At 37.2% G+C, this 25079-nt stretch overlaps 2 protein-coding genes across 2 annotated transcripts in view; one reads left to right on the top strand and one right to left on the bottom strand.

Moving 5' to 3' along the window:
* Nucleotides 1-3654: 3654 nt before the first annotated feature.
* Nucleotides 3655-25079, bottom strand: part of GPR31 (G protein-coupled receptor 31) — an 85430-nt gene continuing 64005 nt past the window's right edge. The window contains 1 exon segment of the mRNA XM_020970413.2: nt 3655-3839. The gene's annotated coding sequence lies outside the window, so the exon portion shown is untranslated.
* Nucleotides 17349-25079, top strand: part of CCR6 (C-C motif chemokine receptor 6) — a 31705-nt gene continuing 23974 nt past the window's right edge. Inside the window, exon 1 of the mRNA XM_020970412.2 lies at nt 17349-17573. The gene's annotated coding sequence lies outside the window, so the exon portion shown is untranslated. The remainder of the gene's footprint in view (nt 17574-25079) is intronic.

Genomic DNA, 25079 nt, shown 5'->3' with positions numbered 1-25079 from the left:
TTAATATAAAAACAACATATGCAGAATAAAAAAGTTATGAATGACCTGGAGAACCAAGCAAATGTTACCTAATTTATATGGGATGTATTGTATAGAATGTAGAAATGATAGTACACTTAAGCTAGTCAATTGTCCTGGATTAGAAGGGAGAGATAACTATTATGTTAGTCCTGGATCCTGGTCTGTTGAAGAGTCCCAGAAAATGTACTGCATTTGCCCAAACTGATCCCCAGTGGAAATTCTTTTGCCCCACATTTCCACTGAATTGTTCAAGGGCTTGTAAATTGAACACTTATTGTTAACTGTTGTGAGTCACTCAAAAGTACAACTTAGAGTATTGACTGCATGCATTGTTTTGGATGATCAATTTAATAATAACATAACTGCACATTAGCATGCACAACAATAATGTGTGGGAAAGAACCTCAGCCACTGTTAAACAATGCTACATTATAAGAGAAATGCAGTGTGATCACTGATGCTATGCTGGCAATCAGTCACAGTGGAAATTTGTAGTGTGAACCATATTCACAGTAATGTTCTGGTTTTCTGGCCTGAAGTAAGCTTCAAAACATCATTGCTGAATTTAATGATTTTCTCTTGACATCTCTTGTACATTTCAGGCTTTTGGACAAAATATATTACTTTACAATTTGAAACATTAATTTAAAAAAATATTGATGTTAGTAGGATACTGTCTATGTAGTTAATTGCTTTTGATGTCTTAAATTTGCTTATTAGAATTTCTAATATGTGCCACACTGGCTGCTTAAAAATCTTGGCTGCTTTACCTAAATTCTTAATAATTCACAAAATAAGTTACTATTTCTTTGTTTTTAAAAATACTGTAATAATATAGGCAGCTAGGTAGTACAGTGGATAAAGGGCTGGACCTGAAGTCAGAAAGACCTGAGTTCAAATTTGTCCTTAGACACTTGCTAGCTATGTGACCTTAAGGAACTTACTCTCTGTTTCCCTCAGTTTCTTCAACTGTAAATTGGGGATAATAATAATACTTCCCTCCCAGGGCTGATGTGAGGATCAAATGGGTTAATAATTGTAAAGCACTTAGTACAGTGTCTGGAACATAGTAAGCACCATGTAAATGTTAGCTATTATTATTATTGATCCTATTACTGTAACTATAATATACTTAAATTTTAAAATCCTCCCATCTAAAAGAGGAGTGAATTGATGGTTGCCACCAAAGGATTCGTGTATGCTAGCTCATCATATTGTGTAGGACAATACCCTCTGTATTCTATAAAATATTATATTAGAAGCTGAAAAGTTTGTGTATAGAGCAGAATATTTTAATTTGGTACTTTTAGTGTTTTGCATGTGATTAACCTTATTGTAAAAATAGTGCAAAAAAAGTGTAGTGCAATCTTTAGTATGAAAATACTGTTTTAAGTTTGTGTCAATAATCAAAACTTAAGTTCTAATTGAGATCACTTTCTTAAATTATAATTTTAATATATTTTGCATATTTAAAACAAAGTATTGCATTTTATATTTTAATGTTTATATTTTAATTTTGAGAGTTATTGTATCTGAGGCTTCAAAAACCAGGACTTTATGAAATGTAAAGACAGTATCAATATTCCATTCTTTATTTGTGCTGTCAACACAACAAATTGCTACTAAAAAAATAACAACTTAAACTTTAGTGTAAAGCACAACATAAATTCTCTTTAAAATTATCAATTTTATGAGATTACCAATTTTATCAATTTTATTTATTTCATCTGTTAAGCTCACCTATTTTATTTCTTTTTAAATTACCTATTTTATTTTTATTATTATCAGGAACTTCTATGAAGGGCCTTTTCTTGCATGAAACACACAGAAACAGAGTTTTGATTGAAGATAAAGTTTTTATTCAGCATGTTTTATTCTTTGACACATGCTGTTGTAAAAAGGCAAACATTTTTATTTTCTTATGGAATGTATGTTACTGTGGTGTGATAGCAGGCTGCCTGAAATATTCTAACTTCAGAGATGTGCTATAGAACGGTGTTAAAACCCTTTTTGAAAATGAAGTTGTGGAGGTTTGTGGCATGTTCAGTGACTATGAGTAGTGTAGGGGTAAGGTGAGCCTTCTTGGTATAAATCTTTTTCCCGAAACATCTGATGACTAGTGTTCCTAGTACTATTGTTGAGGGAAGATTCACTCTTTGAACTCATTGATTCACTCACTGTACAGAATGGTAATACAAGTTGTTGAATGGACTGCAATAATAATCTAAATTTAGACAGTCATTTCAGCTCTGCCCAGTTCAATATTCTAAATCAGAATACCTCTTATGAAAAGAATTGTGAGCAATAATAGTGTTGCTGCCTTTTTATTATGATAAGAGATATGAAATTAGCTAGGAATTGCACATATGACAGTAAAGAAGATGAAGAGAGTATGCCTGGACTATCTGAAGAATCTCTACATACCCTGATTAGACAATCAACAAATACAGAAGTACCTCTTCTCTACCCATTCTTCCTCAATAAATCAGTATGCCTCACATGGGTCCATGAATACTATAATATATATATATATATATATATATATATATTTTTTTTTTGTAATGTATTTTAAAATCAAGTTGTTTGTGTAGACAGAGGCTCCTCAGTTAAAAAAAAAATTGGGGTTGGGCCTAGGGTCAGCCCTGGAGGGGACTAATGCCAAAAATAGCTTTATGTTATAGAGGACCTTACTACCAGAATCATTCACTGAAACATTTCTGATCAGTGGTAATTGATTGTGTTAAAAATTTGAATATGGGGACATCTTATTACCAAAACTTAAAGTGAAACACCTTTATCAACCTAACCTACATATTCAGACCTGGAAATTTTGCTTTTACCTATATTAGACTCTAAAGTAAACAAGATAATGTGAAGCTTTATTTTTCTAGTAATTTTTAGTTATTAGTACAAGTTTTCCAAGTCTTTTCTTTTCTCACTCTACACTCTTTCCCTCTCGGAGAACTCATCTGCTACTCTAGGGTCATAAGATTACAGACCCAGAGCTAGCCAGCGTTAGATACCAACAAATCCAACCTTTTAATTTTCAGATGAGCAAGCTGTGGCCTATAGGGACTACAGTGATGTATCCAAGGTCAAAAACAGTATCGGGGCAGCTCAGCAGTGCAGTGGATAGAACACTGGCTCTGGAGTCAGGAGGACTGAGTTCAAATCCGGCCTCAGACACATAAAAACTCAGTAGCTGTGCAACTCCGGGCAAGTCACTTAATCCCAATTGCCTCACTAAGAAAAAAAAATTAGATAAAAAGAATCAAAAATAGGATTTGAACCTATATCTTCTGACTCTAAAGACATCGTTCTTTTATTACATTACATTGCCAATAACAAGCCTATGAAATTGAATCCTAAATCTTCCCCTCTGCATACGTTACCAGTGCCTGTTGGACATTTGTTCTTCATGACTGAGAGGGGGAAATTAAGGAAGAATGTTTTTATAACTATGTCTGGTTATGTCCTCTGTCTGGTTACAATCAGAGTATTCAGTTCCTATTTTCTGGTTAATTGTCCCAACAAGAAATGCTAGAATGACGTGAAAAAAAAAAAGGAAAAAAACCCCTCAATATAAAAACAAAATGACCACGTACATGGTTTTATAGATCAACAAAAGAAGACTTCTGAATGGTTTGTTTTTTTATTTTTTAATGGCTTTTTAAAAATTTTCTCTTTAAAACTTTAAAAATATATTTTGTTCTTACATCTTCTTCTTTTCCAAATATTTCCTGCCTTCTTTTCTCTGCTCCACACTCCAGGCCACAAGAGGACATTTTCTTCACACCATCTCTAACAATTAGCCATCTCTTTTAACAAATAAAAAGAAAGACAAAAAAGCATTATTATTTTTCAGTGGGGAACAGTAGCCAATATGAACATTTTTGTCCCCATTTTTATAGATAAGGAAATTGAGTCTCTGAGACGTTAAGTAATTTGCCTATGTCCTGCCAACAATAAGCCTAAGATAAGATTAAATCTACAAATGCTTACTCTTGATCTATCACTCTAGTTGCTATGAAACATTGCCTCTGAAGTGTGGTAGAGGGCATTTTGGTGTGGCTTGGGGGGAGGATGAGGCAGAAGTAATATTGTTTGGGGTTATCTGGCAGACTACCTAAACAGAAGAAAGAATTGAATAATTCAGGAAACAGATTCAAAATCTGATATAGCAATCAATCAGTTAACAAGTGCCAATCAATTTGGTGCCTGCTATGTGGCAGGCACATTGCCAGGTACTGGGGATAAAGCACCAAGAATGAAAAAATTCCTATTCACAATGAGCTTATATCCTGATGTTTGTTATTCAGTCATTTCAATTGTGCCCAACTCTTCATGACCCTATTTGGGGTTTTCTTGGCAAAGATCCTGGAATGGTTTGCCGTTTCCTTCTCCAGCTCATTTTACAGATGAGAAAACTGAGGCAAACAGGGTTAAGAGATTTGCCCAGGACCACACAGCTATTTAATAAGTATCTGAGGCTGGATTTGAACTCAGGAAGATGAGTCTTCCTGACTCCAGGCTCACCATGCCACTGTGCCACCTACCTGCATATTCTAATGGGGGAGATAAATATATACAAAATACTGCAATATACCCCATAAATGCGAAGCGAATAAATATACATACCAAGTGTCCAAAACGTCAGCGCAATTAAGCTTTGCTAGCTCAAAACTGCACTAAGACCTTTGGACACACTGTACATACAAAGTTAAATACAAGGTTGTTGTTGTTTGCCCGCTGTTCTCAGAGGACCATGACATCAGGGAGGTGATGCCATGACATGCAAGTGAATTGGGTTTAAGTGAGGCAGGGCTGGGCAAAGTCACCAGCCTCACTTTCTCCTCAGGAACCCACAGAATTTCTCTTTCTGCTGTGCTCCTCTGGACTTTATCATCATATCCCTTCATCATCCTGTACTCTTCACCTTTCACAGTTTTATGTGTTCTTTCCCCCCATTAGATTGTGAGCAACTTGAGGGTGGGGCTTATCTTTTGCCTTGCTTTGTATCCCTAGAACTTAGTACAATACCTAGCACATAGTAGATCTCAATAAATGCTTATGGACTGACTGATCAGTAAGATGACAAACCACAATTCTAGAGAAACGGAGATGGAACTTGCTACCTACCTCCTGACAGAGCTATAGGACTTGAGATGCAGAACGAAACATACTTTTGTGTACAAGGCCAGTGAGCGAGTTTTCTTTGCTTGACTATGAGGATTTGTTATAAAAGTTATGTTTTGCTTTCTTTTTTTTTTTCATTCAATTAAGGGGTTGGAAGTGGGAGAGAGGAAATAACTGCTTGTTAATTGAAAAAAAATTAATTAAAAAAGAATTTATAGTAATGAAATAGATGAAAGGTAGGCATAGTCTGACATGCATACAAGATCTTGTCAGGGAAATTGTATGGCAGAGGTTGTGGTTTGTCCTACATTCTTGAAGAGGACCATGACATTAGGGAGATGATGACATGACTTGCAACTGTCTTTGATTTGAGTGAGGGAGGGCTGTGCAAAATCACCAGCCTCACTTTCTCCTCCAGAACCATCTGATTCCAGTGGCCAGATATCCATGAGGACGACTGAAGATGGCCCGGGATGTAATGGGAGACCTTAGAGGTCAATGTAAATGATCTCAAAAGTTGTTTTTGATTCTGGTTTTCTATAACTCGTTATCATCATATGTGTAGGGATTTAACCTTCCTTCTATGGTCATATTTTCATGGTCCATTAATCTAAATATATTCATGCTGCCAAGAATTTAAGTCCATAATTCAGTGTATCACTCATTCTAGTGCTCAAAAATCTTGGATGATTTCTTTTTACCTATTGAAAGAAATCCAATCTTCTCTACTTGGCATTAAAGACCTTTAGCAATTGGACCTATGCTTGTCTTTCCAGACTCTTCATCCATTATTTCCCTTTATGTAGCAAATGCTGCAAACAAATGAAAATGCTTGGTGTTTCCAGAACATGCCCCAATATATCCAACTTCCATACTGTTGTTCACGTTCTTTCCAAAGAGAATTTAATTTAATTTAACTAAATTAACTTTCAGGAAAACTTTTCCAACCCTGCAGTTTTTGGGAGGCCTTCCTTGGCTCAATAAATATTTGCTGAATGAGTGCACAAATACAGCACTTTTAAATAAGTCAATTGTAGTAACAACTATGTAGGTGGCTTGAAGTAATATTTTCCACAAATTAAAATGTTAAGTAGAACATTATGCTTAGGTTGGAATAGCAAATTCCCCATTATTGGCTATTTCAAAGCTTACCTAATCATTGCATGTCAGGAACATCCATTAAGTAAATTCAAGGAAAAAGATTAAGAGGGAGTAAGATTCTAACTTCACGTTCTAACTTTGGAATGTTAGTTCTTTTTAGAAATTCTGACATTTCAATGTAAATTCAGTGTAAATTACCAGCATAGGAATAGTTCAAAGACATTAGGCTTATCGTACATGATAAAGGAATTGTCAAGACTAGTCCTGATTATTAAAAGCAAGTAGAACAGATGTTTATTAAAAAAAAATAGTCAACTCGGTGGTGAATTCAGATGCAACTAGCGATTGAGGGCTCCTCTAAGAACATTTAAAAAAATGAAAAGTAAGAATATCATAGCTCTCTTTTTCATTTTGGATCTAGTAATTAACACTTGACCTCATGCTATTTTTTTACTCATATCTCAAATTCTGCAAGCAAGACTGGGCTACCCATCCCATATCAAAAGTCATTATTCCCAAAGGGACATTTTTTTAAACCTGAGTCAGATTTGTGGATACAAAAATGTTCCATCTATAGGAATATATTTTCCTGGTAAGTAACTCTGCATTTCTCAATCAATAAATATGCATTAAGTGCCTACTATGTGCCAGGCATTGTGGTGAGCACTGAGGATACAAAGGCAAAAGGCAGCCCCTGTTCTCCAGGAGCTCACCATCTAATGAGAGAGAAAACAAGCAAACAACTATGTACAAACCAGCCATGTACAGGAAAAACTGTAAATAATCAACGGCGGGAGGGCACCTGAATTAAGAAGAGTTAAGAATGGCTTCCAATAGAAGATAAGATTTTAGCTGGGACTTGAAGGAAGCCAGGAAAGCAAGAAGGTGGAAAAAAGGAGAAAGAGAATTCTGAAAATGAGGGACGGCCAGTGAAAATGTCTCAAGTCAGCAGATGAAGTTTGAGGAGCAGAATAAAGGTCAGCGTCACTTGATTGGACATTATGTAGTGGGATAAGGGGGAGGTGAAGTGAGGTGAGGTATGGGAAGACTGGAAAGGTCAGTCTATAAAGAGTTTTGAATGCCGAGTGGAAGATTTTGTATTTGATATTGGAGTTAATAGGAAGCCACTGGAGGGGATTTAGTAGGGCAGTGAAATGGTCAGATCTCTGCTTTAGGCAGATCACTTTGACAGCTGAGTGGAGTTTGGAATGAAATGGGGCAAGAATTGTAGCAGGGAGTCCAACCAGCAAGCTATTTTAATAATTTAGGCATCAGGTGAAGAGGGCTGACACCAGGATAGTGGCAATGTCAAAGGAGAGAAGGGGGAATATGAGAGATGTTATGAAGGTAACATCAAATAGATTGGATGGGGGGGGTGGGAAAGTGAGAGTACAAAGTTGAGGATAACACATAGGAAAATAGCCTGGGAGGATGGTGGTACCCTCAGTAGTAATAAGGAAATTAGGAAGAGGTGAGGGTGGGAGGGGAAATAGAAAAGGTTCAATTTTGGACACGTTGAGTTGAAGATGTCTGGAAGGCAGCTGTAGATGTGAGACTGGAGGTCAGTAGAGATGTTAGGGTTGGATAAATAGATTTGAGAATCATCACAGAGCTGATAATTAAATCCAAGGGTGTCGATGAGATCAGCAAGTGAAATGGTATAGAGGGGAAAGGGAAGAAATCCCAGCACAGAGACTTATGAGACACCCATGGCTAGCAGAAGCGTCCTGCATGAAGATCTAGCAAAGGAGATTGAGAAGGAATGGACAGATAGGTGGGAGGAGAACCAAGAGAGAGCAGTGTCAGGAAAAGCTAGAGAAGAGAGGGTATCAGGGAAGGTGATCACCAGTGTCAAATACTTTAGAGACAACAAGAAGAATGAGAATTCACATGTTCTCATTTTAAAAAAGCACATTCCTTTTTTATGAAAGGATGTGTATATGTATGTATGTATGTATGTATATTTATATCTGTATGTATGTATATACATATACACATACACACACACACACACAGACTGTAATTATCAGAATCCCAAAATTAAGCATGTAATCTAACAAAGGATCATTAGGTCATAGGATTTAGAACTGAGAAAGATCTTTTAAATCATCTAGTCTAATCTCTTCATTTTACAGATGAAAAACTTGAAAAACAGTGAAGATGGATGTTCCTTTTGTAAACACTCATATTATTAATGCTTATTATCAATTATTAATTGAATTGATACTGTCCCAGAAAATGCTAGATATGTGGCTCCACATTTCTACAGAAAAAAAAAGGAATCAGATATTTATCCCTGCAAAATTTCACAGGAATCTTCAGACTATTGATGGTCAGTCTTTATTTTAGTGGATTCCCTCCCTGGCATGGAGAGTTTCAGGTACAGGCTGGATGGTCACTTGTCACATTATAGTAAGGATTCCTTTTCAGAAATGGGATGGTTACTAAGGTTATTTGAAGCTTTGACACGCTTGTATATGTGGATGGAAAGTGAAAGAATGAGTTGGATGAATTTTTTGAAAAATTCTTATTTCTTCATCTAGCACATCAATCATTCATTCTCTCCCAGTTATTGCACTTTCCATAGCCATGCCTTGTTATGAATTTGTAGTTTCCCGTCACAGTCCCTGAGAGGCACACATGAATGATTTTAGAAAGACAACCCACTTAGCACTTTGGTTGACTTTCATTCTTAGTTGTCTTGTTCGGCTATTGCTAATTTTTCAGCAATGACAAACCAACACTCACAGAAGCCATTAAAACCGGTGGTCTGTTCACAAAGTTTATAGTAAACTGAGCACATGCAGTGCCTTCTGAGAAAGAACATGTCCACACTTATTTTTCATCCTATAATATGTACATGTGTATCTGTGTATTTGTGGTTAGTCAACACATGAGATCTCTGGAAATTTTTTTTTCTCTTAAATGCAGAATAGCTGGTAAATTCTTGACTTTCTTTAATAATAAATTCATTCTTCAAAAGGTGAAGGGAGTTCATGGGGGGATTTCTATTCTACTTTCTGATTCTGACCAATAAAGAGGAACTGGTTCCTGAAGAAGAAATGATGGGAACCCTGGGAGGAAGTGACTACTTTATCTTAGAATTTATGATAGTAGAAAGGAAATCTGGGTATAGTTTGACAAGCACTCTAGATTTAGGGAAACGGCAGATTTCAAAGTTTTCACAGAAAGGACAGATAGAATCCCATGGTCTAACATTCTTCAGTATGTATAAGAGGTGATTTGTTCTCAAGAATGAATTCCTTTAAAATTTTTATCTTATGTTTATAGAAGTATTTTAATTTAATATCATTTTAAGAATGAACTTATGACACATATAATTCTAAGGAGTAATAATAATGTCTTGTATACACACATATGCATATCAGTTTGCAAAGTTTACAAACTTTATCTCATTTGAGCTTCATAAACACACACAAAGTGGGTACCATAGACATCTTTATCTCCATTTTGTAGATGAAGAAACTGAGGCTTTAAAGGCAACTTGAGACAGATAGATGGCAAAACAGACAGAGCACTGGACCTTGTATCAGAAGGACCTGACATCAGATTTAGCTTCAGACACCAGCTGTGTGCCCTGGGCCAGTCACTTTACCTCTTCCTACCTCAGTTTCCTCATCTCTAAAATGGGAATAATAACAGTACTTACTATCCCAGGGTTGTTGTGAGGATCAAATGAGATAATATTTGTAAAGTTCTTTGCAAACCTTAAAGTGCTATATAAATGCTAGCTATTATTATTGTTGTTGTTGTTATTGTTATGATTATTGTTCATCACAAAGCTAGTAAGTGTCAAAATAAGCAAAGGTGGAAGTTTCAAGATGTTGACCTAGATGCACAGGAAAAATATTTCACTAGCAGAATTTTAAAAATCATTTGAAGATGATAACATAAGCAAGTATAAAACAGCATGATCCTGTGCAAATAGGTGTAGGAGTAACAAAACTCAGAATCCAGGCAATGAATGCTAAGAATCATGAAAAATATGTATATTTTTTAAACACTTATTTTTGGGGTCAAGAGAAAGAACCAACTATAGATAGCACAGATTTCAGGGTAGATGAAAGAGTGATAAGATGGCAGAGAGAAGGCAGAACAATTTAACCCTTGTTTTGCTTCTCTCTACCAAGGAGAATCATCTTCATAATGGAAAGACTAGAGCAGAAATGGTAAGGGAGGGAAAACCAAGGAAAACCAAGGAAAATCAAAGAAAATTGTCCTCATTGAGTTCAAGTTGCCACGCCTGAATGATCCTAGGGCAATAATAATAACAAGAAGAAGATAAACTCCTGTTTATAGAATGCTTTCCAGTTTACAAAATACTTACTTCCCAATCACCCCGGAAGGTGGGTAGCACAGGGATCATTATGCTCATTTCACAGCTGAGGAAAGTGAGGCTTACTGAGGGGAGTGACTTATCCAGGGCCACACAGATGGGAAATGTTGAAGCCAGGATTTGAAGCTAAGGTGTTTTGATCACAAGTCCAGGTCTCTTACAAATAAAATAGTAGATGTGATTGCTAAGAGGGAAAATAATTATTCTTAGGAAAGCACTTGCTGTGAAATGTGATATGAATTTTTCAAAGATAAAAAAAAACACCACCAAAACATAAAAACAAAAAAGGAAGGGGTAGAGGAGAATAAGAAAAATGTGGCCCACTAAACTATAGGTCACATAATGACTTAATTTTAAAATGGAATGTTATCTATGTTTATTGAATTTTTATTTATTTTGTTAAATATTTCCCAATTATATTTCAATGTGATTCAGATCACACTTGGGACTGTAGTGGGATGTGTGTTTGACACTTCTGCTTTAGGCTATTAGGCAATGAACTTGACTTTGATTCCTGGTAAAATTCTAAAACCTATTGTTCACATGATGGTTTATGAATGTTTAGAAAAGGAAGTGGTAATCACTAAGACCCAGTTAGCAGGGCTTCATCAAGAACAGGTTGTGCCAGACTAACCTCATTTCCTCATTTGTTTTTTTTTTTCTTTCTTTTTTTTTTTTTTGGCAAGGTTACTAGACTGGTGGATCATGGGAATATGGTAGATATCATATTTCTGGGTTTTAACAAGGCATTTAACAATGTCTCTCCTGCTATCCTCATAGACAAGATGGAAAGATATGACCTAGATAATCATGCTAGTGGGAAAATTTATTAGGACCACAGATTCAGAAGGAGAAGGGACCTTACAAGGCCATGCTGTCAAACCTCCTTTTGTAAAATCTGTCATTTTACAGATTAGGAAATGAGACAAAGAAAGGTTTGTTCTGGTTGAATGACTATATTCAAAGAACAGTGATTAACAGATTGATGCTAACCTGGAAGAGGAGTCTCTAGCAAAATGCCTTTATGTTCAACATTCTTTTATCAGTGACTTATATGAAAGTATAGGTGGCATGTATCAAATTTGAAGGTAACGTAAAGTTGGGGGAAAGCTAATATGTTGAATAGTAGACTTGGAATTCACAGAGATCTTGAAAGGCTAGAAATATGAGTTGAATCTCATAAGATTAAACATAACAGTGAAAAATGTAATGTCCTAAACTTAGGTTTGACACATCAACTACATAAGTGATTCCAAAATTCTTATTGCAGCTTTACCCATTACAGCTTTTTTAATAGCTATTTGAGTTATTAAAGGGCAGGTAGGTGGTACAGTGAGTAGAGTATAGGGCCTGGAGTTAGGAAGACTCATTTTCCTGAGTTCAAATCTGGTCTTAGACATTTACTAGCTGTGTAACTCTGGGCAAGTCATTTAACTCTGTCTGCCTCAGTTTCCTCATCTGTAAAATGAGATGAAGAAGGAAATGGCAAACCACTCCAGTATCTCTGCCAAGACAACCCCAAATGGGGTCACAGAGAGACAGACATAGCTGAAAAATAACTGAAGAACAAAATGGTTGGCTCTATTGATGGTGTGGATTTGACTTGGTCACCTCTCAAGTCCCTTCTAACTGAGATTTTATCACTCTCCTGATTTTGATTCTAGTGTGCTGATTCCCTAGATAGCACTGTTCTCTTTATGTACTTGATAAGGCCCCAATACATGTCAGTCACCATCATCATCACTATCATTCTCATCCTTATCCCCCAACTCCCATCATAGCCATCTGAAAGTGTACTCATGCCTATAATGTTCTTTGTTCTCATCTTTGCATCTCAAAATCCCTTACTTCTTTCAAGAATCAATTCAAAGGGGCAGAGCCAAGATGGTAGAGAAAAGACAGAGACTTGCCTCAGTCTTCCTAAATTCCCCTCCAAACAACTTTAAATAATGCCTCAAAATGAATTCTGGAGCAGAATCTACAAAAGGATGGAGTGAAACAATTTTCCAACCTAAGACAACTCAGAAAGTTGGTAGGAAAGGTCTGTCTTATTGGGCCAGAATAGAGTGCAGTCCAGCATAGGCTGGGCCACAGAAAACCATTGTGGGGTGACTGAATCAGCTATGGCAGCTGTCAGAGCTCTCAGACAATAGATGGTAAGGGGAACTCATCAGAAGGAGATTACAGGGGTTCCTTTGCTGTCACTGGGCACAAGACTCCATGATGTCGCTCCTATGGAGATGTGGGTCATAGTCTGGGTCATAGTTTCATGGCCAGAAGGAGCACCAGCACACCAGAGCTTGCAGCCACAGGGGATCAGGATCCTTGTCACAGCTCCAGGGCAGAAAAGAATACTTGTGGTCACTCACAGGCCAGGAGAGTGTTAAACACATCTCTCCTTATATCATACCACCTTGAAAGAACTAAAACTCCCAGAACTAGCTCTAAAAACAGCTACATAAAAATATTGAAGCTAGGAACTATGCCCCCTCTACCCCAGGAGGAGAGCCCAACTTTAACATCAAGTTAAAAATTAAGAAAATAGGCTAGAAAAATGAGTAAAAAATAACAAAAAGACCCTGACTATAGAAAGTCACTGTGGTGACAGGGAACATGAAAACATAAAATCAGAAGACAACAAAACAGCTACATCCAAAGCCTTGAAGGAAAATGCAAATTGGTCTTAGGCCCAAAAAGAATTTTTGGAATAGTTTAGAAAGGATTTTAAAAATCAAATAAGTGAAGTAGAGGAAAAATTGGGAAAAGAAATGAGAATGATGCAAGAAAATCATGAAAAAAAAAAGAGCCAACAGCTTGGTAAAGGAGGCACAGAAAATACTGGAAAAAATAATACCTTAAAAAACAAAGGTCAAATGGTAAAAGAGGCATAAAAATCCAGAGAAGAACTCCTTAAAAAGCAGAATTTGCCAAATGAGAAAGGAGGTACAAAAGCTCACTGAAAAAGATATTCCTTAAAAATTAGAATCGGGGGAGGGGGGGACACAGTGGATAGAGCACCGGCCCTGAAGTCAGGAGGACTTGAGTTCAAATCTGGCCTCAGACCAAACACTTGACACTTACTAGCTGTGTGACCCTGGGCAAGTCACTTAACCCCAATCTAAAAACAAACAAACAAACAAACAAAAAATAATTAGAATTGAGCAAGTGGAAGCTTATGACTCCATGAAACAGGAAATAATAAAACAAAATCAAAAGAATGAAAAAATAGAAGACAATGCTAAATATCTCATTGAAAAAATTACTGACCTGGAAAACAGATCCAGGAGAGATAATTTAAGAATTATTGGACTACTTGAAAGCCATGGTAAAAAAAAAAAAAAGCCTGGACATCATCTTTCAAGAAATTATCAAGGAAAACTGACCTAATATCCTCAAATCAGAGGATAAAATAGATAGTAAAAGAATCCACTGATTACCTCCTGAGCGAGATCCCCAAATGAAAACTCCCAGGAATATTCTAGCCAAATTCCAGAGCTTCCATGTCAAGTAGAAAATATTTCGAACAGCCAGAAAGAAACAATCCAAATATTGTGGATTCACGGTCATTATGACACAAGGTTTAGCAGCTTCTACATTAAAGTATCAGAGGGATTGGAATGTGATATTCTGGAGGGCAAAGGAGCTAGGATTACAACCAAAAGTCACCTAGTAACAAAATTGAGTATAATCTTTAAGGAAAAAAAATAGATATTTAATGAAATATAAGACTTCTAAGCATTCCTGATGAAAAGACCAGAGCTGAATGGAAAATCTGACTTTCAAATACAAAACTCAAGAGAAGCATAAAAAAGTAAAAAGGAAAGAGAACTCTAAAGAGATTCAGTAAAGTTAAACTGTTTACATTCCCATACAGGAAGATGATACTTATAACTCCTAAGAACTTTCTCATTATTAGGGCAATTAGAATGTAGACATAGACAGAGGGCACAGGTACAAATTCAATATGATGGGATGATGGCTACATAAATAAAATTAAGGAATAAGAAAGATAAATGCACTGGGAGAGGGAAAAGTAGAGGTAGAATGAAGTAAATGAGGTCATATTAAAGAGGTTCAAAAGAGCTTTTACAGTGGAGGGGAAGATGGGGGATGTGAGAGGGAGCACTTGAACCTTACTCTTACTGGAATTGGCTCAAAGTGGGAATAACATACACACTCAGTTGGGTATAGAAATCTATCTTACCCTACAGAAAAGTAGGAGAGGAAGTGGATAAGAGAAGGGAGAGTGGATTGGGGGAGGAGGCAGTCAGAAGCAAAACACTTTTAAGGATGGACAGGGTGAAAGGAGGGGAAGGGAGAGAGAAGAGAAAGGGGGGGGAGGGAGAGAGAGAGAGGAGATGGGGGAGGGGAAATAGGATGGAGGGAAATACACAGTGATCAGAACTTTGAAAAAAAATTTTACGGCAAATTTCTCTGATAAAGGTCTCAATTCTCAAATACATAGAGAATCAAGTCAAATTATAAAAATAAGAGCCATTCCCCAATTGATAAATGGCCAAAGGATATGAATAGACAGTTTTCAGATAACCTGATCAAAGCTATCTACAGTCATAAGAAAAAATGCTCTAAATCACTATTGATTTGAGAAATGCAAATTAAAACAACTCTGAGGTTCCACCTTACAACCTATCAGATTGGGGCAGCTAGGTGGCACAGTGGATAGAGCACTGGCCCTGGATTCAGGAGGACCTGAGTTCAAATCTGGTCTCAGACACATAACACTTACTAGCTGTGTGACCCTGGGCAAGTCACTTAACCCCATTGCCTAACTAAAAAACAAAACCAAAAACAACCTATCAGATTGGCTAACATGACAGAAAACGAAAATGACAAATATTGGAAGGGGTGTGGGAAAATTGGGACACTAGTGCACTGTTGGAGTTATGAACTTATCCAACTATTCTGGAGAGTGATTTGGAACAATGCCCAAAGGGCGTTTATCCTTTAACCCAGCAATACCACTACTAGGTCTGTATCCCAAAGAGATTAAAAAAAAAAAGGAAAAGGACCTATATGTACAAAAATATTTGTAGCAGCTATTATGGTGTTGGCAAAGAATTGGAAATTGAGGGGATGCTTATTAAGTAGGTAATGAATGAACAAGTTGTGGTATATGATTGTGATGGAATAATATCGTACTATAAGAAATGACAAACAGGATACTCTCAGAAAAACCTAGAAAGACTTACTTGAACTGATACAAAGTGAAATGAGCAGAACATGGAAAATATTGTACACAATAAGAGCAATATTGTATGATGATCAATTGTAAATAACTTAGCTATTCTTAGCAACATAATGATCCAAGACAATTCTGAAGGACATGTGATGAAAAATGCTGTCTGTCTCCAGAGAAAGAACTGATGGAGTCTGAATGGATTCTCCGCCAATAGAATACATGGACTTTGAGAGAAGGAATGATTTCACTTTTTTCTTTGTATCCCCAGACCCTATCATGGTGCCCGACAAATAGTAAGTGGTTAATACATGTTTGTTGACTGACTGGTGGAGGACAGATCAGTGGGGATACCCATTTTTACAATTTACCAGCCAGAAATTCCTCACATCTCCCATGAAATGCCATCTGAGGATGTTCTAGGAGTGTAACCTCCTGGTTCCAACCTGCCTGTCATAAAACTTGGGAGAATTCTGGCTTCAGATTTATGAGCGTAATAATGAAGAACAGGAAAAAGAACAACAAAAATGTTTACATAGCACTTAGTGTTTGTCCCTTGTTCTCGAAGAGGACCATGACATCAGGGAGGTGATGCCATGGCAGGCGTATAACTATCAAGAACTTTGACATGATTTTGTTGTTGTTGAGTTGTGTCAGTCATGGCTGACCCTTAATAACTCCATCTGGGGTTTTCTTGGCAAAGATAATAGAGCTATTTTCCATTTCCTTCTTCAGTTCATTTTACAGGTGAGGAAACTGAGGAAATTAAAACGTGGCTAAAAGACTTGTCTGCAACCATAAAGGTAGTAAGTGATAGAGGCGAGATTTGAACCTAGATCTTCTGAAACCAAAGCCAGTGCTCATTTGGCTATACTCCAATGCCTTATTCTCTGCCTTGCTTTAGGGTAAGTAACTTATTCCTTTATTCCCTACTCTGCTTATTTTTTGGGGGGTGGCAATGGGTGTTAAGTGACTTGCCTAGGGTCACACAGCTAGTGTTATGTGTCTGAGGCTGGATTTGAGCTCAGGTCCTCCTGAGTCCAGGGCTGGTGCTCTATCCACTGTGCCACCTTGCTCTCTCCCCCCCCCCCGCTTATTAATCACTCATTCGTGTTTGTAGCTCCCTTGATGGCCAGTACTGTTTATTCTCAATAAATAGTTGTTGAATTGAATTGAATGGATCTTCTATTTTAAGAATATTTGCACACAGAAAAGTTAAGTTATTTGTGGTACCCAGGTTTTTATTCCCCAACACTAAGAAGACGGGTAGGTGGTAATAATCATTGTCATCAGGTAACATACAGAGCTTTTCAAAGAATTTTAGAATCATTGTATTTAACATGTAGCTTCCAAGAAGAATCAAGACTTGTCCCACAAACTGAAATGAAGTATTAACATGAAAAATATTTGCATCTGAAATCGAAATTGTGAAGTTGACCTAGTTACACATCTATCTTTCCCTCCCCCACCTTATTTGTTACCTTTTTATAATCAGAGGTATGAGACTTGAAGGGGTAAAACTTGTGGTGAGGTAGTTCACCACACTATCTTGTTTGCTGATGTGAAAATGAGAGAAAAATCATATGAGGCTTTAGATGAGAAAGGAGCCCCAAGATGTCCCAAGTAAAGCTGTCATTTTCATAGCATAAATTCAAAAGTTTGGCAACTGAGAAAACATTCATTTATGTGTTAACACTGGTTGAGAAAAGTCTGAAGTTCTGTGAAAGCGAGTCAGAGTTCTAAAGACAGCATTCTTTGTTGGTAAGTGGTGCTTTTTACTTCTCTTTCCTCATGGAATTTTTTTTGGTACTGTATTATTTTAAAATCTTCATTTTTTGGCCAAGAATATCATGTATACCAGTATACCAGTCAGCCAATGATATTTATTGACTATCTAGTCTGTTATTAGGTAATATTGGAGAGGGGGATGTGTATGTATATGTGTATATATATATATGTGTGTGTGTGTGTGTGTATGTGTATATATATACATATACATACCCACAAACACATACTTGCATACATATACATCAACACGTATACCATACATATATACATACATCCATACATACATACATAACCAAAGGGCCAGCATGTTGTGGATAGAATGCTGAATTGGGAAGCAGAAGACTCTAGTTGTGGCTTTCCTGCTCACAAACCGGTAAGTCACTTGACCTTTTCCACCTCATAAAATGAGGTTGGAATAGCTTTTCACTAAGTTTATTATTCAAAAGTGCAATGGACTCCCTTGAGAGGTGGTGGGTTTCCCCATCACTTCAAGCAATAGCTGGTTAACTGCTTGTCAGGCATACTGGTAGGAGGGTTTTTGTTTTCAAGGATGGTTAAAATAGGTGGGCATTGAAGTTTGTTCTCACTCTTAGATCCAGTGATTCTGTAATTATATGCTTTAGTTAAGACTCTTTGCTGGCTCCACATTCTGGAATCTATAATTCCAAGTGTCCCCTGTCCTCAAGATTCTAACTTAGATAGATAGGGCTAGAATGTGTGATGGAGATTTAAGAATATCTATAAAGAAATGTACAAGCTCGTGCAAATTAACATGGGAGCAATTTTGTATGTATGCATATATATGGGATGTGATGAGAAATTAATAATACTGGTTCCATGTGGCACACATACACAGTCTCATTGCTTTATAATTTCATCTTTTGGTAGAATAAAGATGCTGAGGGATATGGGATAAAGTAATGATCATGGCGAAGTGGAGCTAATCATGGAAAGAGTCATAGATGTGGAGACTTTTGGGCTGAGTTTTCAAAGAGGGGAGAGATGGGAACTGGCAGCAAGTAGACAGAAGGACACTGTAGGTAAATAGAACAAGATACTGGGTCTCACAGAGGTAGTGGCAAGTCGGGTGGAGGATGAAAAATGTGTTAGACCAGCAGAAACTAAGAAGGAGTGTGTGGAAAATAGTAAAAAGCAGTGAAGATATTGACATGTAGAGCATAAAAGAACACAGTGCAGAGAACAGATAAACATAATAGCGACAATGGACATTTTCATTGGGCTTTGAGGTTTGCAGGACTGGACATATATCATCTTATTTGAATCTCATAACAATCCTCTGTGGTAGAGAATTAATATCCCCACTTTACAGATGATGAAGCTGAGACTCATAGAGTATAAACAACTTGTTCAGTTTAATGAAACCAGTGAATTTAGAGAGTGGGATTGAGACCCAAGTCTTTTCTGGCTTTAAGAGCAGAATTCTTTTCACTTCCCACACCCTATGGAGCTATGCCCATAAGTAATAATAAATCAGCCTAAATGGCTAACATTCCTACTGAAGAGAACTCATACTGCTTTAATTCAACAAGGCCTGGAAAAAGAAATGTTTAAGATGGCAGACTCCATCTCCCCCACTGAAGTGGAAGAAACCACGATCCATCAACTGAAGGGTCTGCAGGTGTCTGAAACAAGCCACAAAAATGGGCAGCAGTTAATTTGGTCATTTCAGTAAATGGGATTAGAGAGACATTAGTGGCCATTGTGTTACTTTGGCTACTTATTTAATTTATTTAGAAATATTACGGTATGGCCTCAGAGGTGATCTGCTCCAGCCATAACTCGAGAATTATTTTAGAATTGAGACCTTGCTCCTGAGGGATCTTATATTCCAACACTCAAGTCTGACATCTGGGTTGATCTTATTTTTTAGAACTAAATATTATAGTGCACCATTCTGTTGCCGTAGTCACTATTTTTTAAAAAAAATAGAAGAGAATATTACCAAACTGAATAGATAGGAGTACATTTTTTTTCACTAAGGTATTCAGGGGGCGGTTAAGTGCCTTAGCCTCTCTGCAATATACAGCTACGTACTCAATTGAGTGTTTGTGTTTGCTTCCAAAGCTAGCATACGTTTATATATCATTTATTTACTTCCTTTAATGAACTTTTAGTGACAATAATGTGGGCTAAATCTTGCATACAGTGTATCCGTCACCCCTCCAGGACAGTATAAGCTTCTTGAAAGTGGAAATTGTTTTCTCTTGTGTTAGAATCTCTTGTGCTAGCACAATGCTTGGAATGTGGAAGACAATAAGTGCCTGGAGAATTGGAGTGAATTGAGAGATAGAAAGAACTAGATAGAGTATCTAACATCATAAAATCATGTGTTTTTACTTTATCTTTCCAAGATCCAGAATACAAACACCTCATTTATCACGAGGATACTTTAACCTTCAACTCCCTGAGAAAGAGCCAAAAAAGATAGCAGGAAAAAGGGAGGGGAAGCACATTTTAAAAAATGTGTTATCTGCATAGTAAAAATAGATGGCACATTGTCTGTGCGCTGAGACTCATGCTTTACTCGTGGTAAAAAACTTCAGACTCTGACTTAGAATCTCTTGACTCTTACTTGGGAAATAGTTCTAACAAGCGTGGTTTCTTTGGTGTCCTGACCAATAACAGATTATAGGCAGCAAATGAAATGGAATATGGGGACAAGACATATTGCTCAGAGCCAGAATTAACAGCTGACAATCTGATCATGAGGGAGGAAAGATGCAAAAACTAAAAAAGCTGGCACAAGGACTCAGAACTCACAGGTTGGGGAAATTGATTGTGAAACTACTATATATGTATGTGTATAGGGCACTCTGTACACCTTGATATAGCCTTTCTCACTAAAAAAAATGGCTTAAAAAGCATTAATTTCAGCTCTTAAAAAGGGGGACTTCAGTTATTTGAAAAATTTACGTATAGATTAGATAATTTTCTGACCGTCAGGAAAGAATGCATAATTACAAAGGAGACAGTAAGTTACGGATCTTTGTCAGTGGAGGGAGTCCCTACACTGGGAGTTCCTTCTCACTGATAAAATCATGAGTCCAGGCTACACCATCTTTCCCTGCCAAAGTATTAGTGGTACCTTAAGTTCAAAAAGGACCACCATCAAAATTCTAAGTCAGAGCTATTGGGATAGCTTTTTTTTTAAAAGTATAGTCTTGCTTTACTTTTTTTCCCCCTTTATTATTTATTTTCAGATAAAGTAGAGAATGGTGGTAGGGTAGAGTACTTGAAGAGGAGAAGGTATTAACCAAAAGAAAGAAAACACATATAATGAGAAAAAAAAGGATGGAGGGGCATGTAGAAGTAGGTCAGCATGTAGAGGTGAGTCTTAGCATAATGGAATAGAGCAAATAAAATAGAGGAAGTCAATTAGTCAGTTCACAACTATTTATTAAGCACTTATATGCTTGGCACTGTGCTGAGCATAGGTAATTCAAAGATAGGCAAAAGAAGCATGCATTCTAATGGGGGAGATATGCAAATAAATATATTCAAGATATATACAAATCGGAAAGAGGAAGGCATTAACAGCTGGGGAAACAGAAGACGCAAGTGGGAGGGTAGCCATGGAAAGTGATCAAGTGGGCAGGACAAACCAAAAAGGTGGCAATAGTTCAGATGACATCTCATTAGAACAAGAGCAGTAGGAAAGACTAGAACCTAGAACATACGAATCAATTTTAACTTGTCAGCACTAGCCAAAAAGGTAAAGGGTAATTTGTGGCAATGCCCTCCAAACTTCTCCTCCAATACCTTTCTTTTCCCTGTTGGTGACATCCTTCCCAGGTACTCAGCGTTCAGAGTCCCCACCTAGTGTTTCTCCTAAAAAACAGTAATTTGGTAAATGAATAATACCCGGTGGTGATGCTGGTAGTGTCTTAATGTGATTAGTCTAGATGTGTCTGGAAGAAGCACCATATTATTGTGGAAGGACCACAGGACTGAGAGTTAGATTTTAGTCTTTTTATTCCCATTTACCTCCTGTTTGACCCTGGACAACCCCCTTCATGTCTCTGGGCGTCCATCAATGTCCGCATTGGTCAAGTGAAGGAATTGGACTAGGTGGTCCTTAAGATGATTCCTTCTAGCTCTGGTATTCTATATAAAATGAAAGACTTATTAATACAGAGCCATAAAAAGAGTGAGGAAAGTGCCTGCCTTGGAGGTGAGGTGCAAACACACACACACACACACACACACACACACACACACACATACATATACATGTCATATACATGTATATTCATACATATATATACACACATATATTATATATATTATATATGATGTGTTTTTGTATGCTAGACATAACACACACATAAAAACCCCTTCACAACCTGGCCCCAACCTATCTTTCTAGCCTTATCATACAATAGTGTCTTCATTCACTCTATAGTCCAGCTAAACTGGCTTCCTCCCTATTCCTCACACATCTCTAAATTTACCTCTGAATTCCATGCCGGGCAGATCTCCTCTCCTCACTGCTGACTCATAGAATCCCTGATGTTCAAGATTAAACTTTAGCACCATCTTCCGCATAAAGCCATTGCTGACCCCTCAGCCCCAGCCGGAGTAAATTCTTATGTTTTCCTTTCTTCACTACCTGGTATTTATTTTGTATGTAAGTATATGGGGAATGTGTATATATACATACATATGTAATATATGTATGTGCATGTATATATTCCATCGAGGGAGATAGTAATTATATATATGTATAATTTATATATATGTATAATTTTATACATACATACACATATATGTATATGTGTATGTGTATATATGTGTATGTGTGTATGTATATCTATATATCTATATATAATTACTATCTCCCTCAATGGAATGTAAGCTCCTTGACAGCAGTGATTGTTTCATTTTTTTGTTTTTGTATTCCCAATGCCTGGGGCAGTGCCTGGCATATAGTAGGTGCTGTTAATAAATTCTTGTTGATTAATTGACCATTTAATCGACTATTTACTATTTCCCCTAGACCAACCCCATAGCTGTGGCCTGAAGTCATTCATTAGTAAATGACCATTCTATATCATGTAGGTAGCATCTCAAATGATTTTGTCATTTATACAGAATGAAAATGGAAACCCTGAAAGTTTATGCAATTTGGGTCACCAAGGAGTGCAATGAGTCAGTGGAAGGTCTGGGAATAAAATCACTCACTCACTCAACCTATGACTTTAACCTCACACTATTAGTAACTGAGGTTACCAGCTTTTTGCAGCTGCAAATCAAGAGACTTTTTCACACATCTTCATCTGTGGGTTTTGCAAATATCAAAGCCTAACAAATATCTATGATTGAGGGTTTCAGAAAGAAAAGAGAGTTGTGTGGATATCCCATTTCTGTAGATACATAGATGCTTGTCTATAGCTAAAAATCACTGTCTTCGTCTATACAGTTTCCCTGACATAGCTTAATACTTGATTGTAAACTCAGCCTTCTTTGGGCTTATCATCAGTTGGAGCACACTGCAGGTTCAGTAAAGAAGCCTCCATTCGTCCACATGACTCCTCACGTAGGCACTTCTGTCACGGGTGGATGCTTTTTTTATTACTGTCTTAAGAACTCTTAAGGATATTTGCCTACTGAGGTTGAAGGACCAGAAGCCTCTTCTGACAAAATTCATAGTTGTTCTATTGCATTCTCAAATAAGAAAGATATATAATATGTATCACATAATGTATAATATGTAATCACATAAGACATTTTATATAAATTGGGTCTGGTGCCTCTAAGGGTAATATGGTACTGATGAAATAGCTATTATCATTTTTGTTGTTCATTTGCTTTGGTTGTATCTGACTTTTTGTGACTCCATTTGATGTTTTCTTGGCAACAATACTGGAGTGGTCTGCTATTTCCTTCTCCAGCTCATTTTGCAGATGAGGAAACTGAGGCAAACAGGGTTAAGTGACTTCCTCAGGATCACACACCTAGTAAGTGTCTGAAGCCAGACTTGAACTCAGAAAGATGAGTCTTCCTGACTCCAGGCCCAGCACTCTATTGTGTCACCTAATATGTCCAAGACATAGTGCTGTATATAGAAGATATAAAAATGAAAAATTATACAATCCTCATCCTCTTGGATGATAGAGTATTTCTGAATAGGAAAGTGACCATCAGGGCCCATCAGCTTAATTATCATCTCTAAGTAGATGATCCTCAGATCTCTATGACTAAATTTATTTTGTCTCCTGAGCTCCAATTTTCCACCATCACATGCTTATTGGATATTTTCAACCAGATGTTCTGTAGGGATCTCAACCACATTATATCCAAAACATAGCTTACTGTATTTCCACTAGGATCCACATCCCTCTTCCAAACTTCCCTGTTTCAATCAAGGGCACCACCATTTTCCAGTGACCCAGGCTTGCACCTTTGGGGTCATACTGAGCTCCTCATTCTCCCACATGTCCAAGTGATTGCGAAATTTTGTGATTTCCACCTCCACAATATCTCTTTAAATATATCTTTCTTTCCATTCACGTAAAGTGTGAGCATCCAGCTTTAGGCCTTTATGTTGTGTCTAGATTATTTCAAGAACCTGCTAATTACCCTCTCTATCTCAAGAATCTCCCTACTCCATCATCCACACCATTGCCAAAGATCTATTCCTAAAGCACAGATCTGATAATGCTATTTCTCTGCTTATTAAAATCCAGTGGTTCCTTATTACCTCTAGGACTGAATACAAACTTCTCTGTTTGGTCATTGAAAGCCCTTTACTGCTAGGTTGCAGCCTAACTTTCTAGGTTTCTTTCACGTTACTCCCTTTTATGCATTCTGTGGTTTAGCCAAACTGACCTTGCTATTCCTCACCTATGAGATTCTATGTTCCAGAGTTATGCCTTTACAGAGACTGTTACACACACCTGCAATGCACACCCTTCTCCCTTTGGGGAGCACTTGCTCTTGTTCAGTCATTAGGTTGTGTCTGACTCTTTGTTACTGCATATGGGTTTTTCTTGGCAAAGAGGCTGCCATCCATAATTTTATATATATATATATATATGTGTGTGTGTGTGTGTGTGTGTGTGTGTGTGTGTGTCTCCTGAATAGATGCTATTGCTAGACAATGAAGTAGGCCCAGAACTGAACAGAAGAAAGGGAGTGGGTAGGATTACCACTGGAAATTGCTTAATACATTTGGTTATACTGAGTTTCTCCCTGAAAAAAGGCTCATCGATGCTATATGGTTGTGAATCATAGTATATCAGTCACTGAGGAATCAGAGTTGTAGGTCCTACAAAAGGCAGTGGAAGAGTACAGGATGAACGTGTGTTGTTGGTGTTGTCATTTAGTTGTGTCTGACTCTTCATGACCCCATTTATTGTTTTCTTGGCAAAGATACTGTAGTGGTTTGTCATTTTCTTCTCCAGCTCACTTTACAGATAAGGAACAGAGGCAAACAGGGTTAAGTGACTTGCCCAGAGT

This window comes from Phascolarctos cinereus, unplaced genomic scaffold, assembly GCF_003287225.1.
Source record: "Phascolarctos cinereus isolate Bilbo 61053 unplaced genomic scaffold, phaCin_HiC Scaffold_5;HRSCAF=322, whole genome shotgun sequence".
NCBI lineage: Eukaryota > Metazoa > Chordata > Mammalia > Diprotodontia > Phascolarctidae > Phascolarctos > Phascolarctos cinereus.
This window is presented reverse-complemented; position numbering and strand designations above follow the sequence as displayed.